General features: G+C 39.8%; 1 long non-coding RNA gene across 1 annotated transcript in view; it reads left to right on the top strand.

The window, feature by feature from the left end:
• LOC118478434 overlaps nt 1–1,177 on the top strand; it is a 137,980-nt gene that overhangs the window by 45,467 nt on the left and 91,336 nt on the right. Inside the window, exon 3 of the long non-coding RNA XR_004859036.1 lies at nt 317–361. This is a non-coding gene — a long non-coding RNA (uncharacterized LOC118478434). The remainder of the gene's footprint in view (nt 1–316; nt 362–1,177) is intronic.

Here is a 1,177-nt window from a genome sequence, read left to right as displayed (position 1 = left end):
TTCTTCTTCTTCTTCTTCTTCTTCTTCTTCTTCTTCTTCTTCTTCTTCTTCTTCTTCTTCTTCTTCTTCTTCTTCTTCTTGGAAAGGAAATGATACTCGTATTGTCGTCGTCGTCGTTGTCGTTGTTGTTGCTGTTGTTGTTGCTGTTGTTGTTGCTGTTGTTATTGTTATTGTCGTTGTTGTTGTTGTTGTTGTTGCTGTTTTTGTTGTTATTGTGTTTAAGAAATTATTTCTATCCTCTCTTCTCTATAATATTTGCGTTACCAATTGTGTTGTCTCATTAACCAACAACACGTTCTTGATTTTCTTTCTACAGACTCGGAGTTTACGACAAGACAGCTGTTGTTTACGGAACACTCGGGTACGTACTTCATTTTTTTGGGTCTCTTTTCCTCACCTTTCTGTCTTTATGTGAGCCTTTTTCCTTTCCACAGCTATCTAACCACCGCTATCTGTGGCTTAATGTTTGGGCGTTTCGTAACCACCCTCTGAAGACGTGAGTTTTCTTTGTTATAGTATGGTTTTTGTTGTTTGCTTTTGTACAGGTTTTACGGCGCTCGTAATTGCATAAGGTCATTTGAGCGCAAGTATGGTTTTTCGGCGCTCACACATGCATAAGGTCATAATGTGAGCCCCAAATGGTGGATGTCAACAGAGAAGTCCACAACGGGAATCAGGCTTACTCTTCTCACCTCGCTAGCCTCAACAGCACAAAGTCTGCTTCGACTATCGAGGCACCTTGGAAATAGCAGTTCACAAGAAAATGACAAATATACATATGAAGTAGAGGGGAAAAAATGACGATAGTAAGGATGAAGAAAGGAAAAGCAGCAGTTCCCCCAATGTCTTGAGTCTGATTTTTAATCAAGTATCACCAGTAGCTCCTGGCACGCGGTATACTGTCAGGGTGGGTTGCCCTGGCAGGCATGGCCGAAGCAGCCTGCGTGCTGCATAATTTTCCAGATATGTTGAAAAGGGTGCAAAACATTGACACTAGCTAGAAGCAATATCCAACCCAAAGGGGAAGGCTTCTGACTCGTTGTCGTCATATTTTTCACGTTTTTCTTCTTCTTTTTTTTTCAACACAAAATATAGGAGCTGGAAGTTGAAACTGTGTGTACTGTTACCAGATACATATAATTTTTATTGAAAGAACGTAAAAAATTATTTTTATATA

The sequence above is a fragment of the Aplysia californica genome, unplaced genomic scaffold (assembly GCF_000002075.1).
Source record: "Aplysia californica isolate F4 #8 unplaced genomic scaffold, AplCal3.0 scaffold00560, whole genome shotgun sequence".
NCBI classification, from domain to species: Eukaryota; Metazoa; Mollusca; class Gastropoda; order Aplysiida; family Aplysiidae; genus Aplysia; species Aplysia californica.
This window is presented reverse-complemented; position numbering and strand designations above follow the sequence as displayed.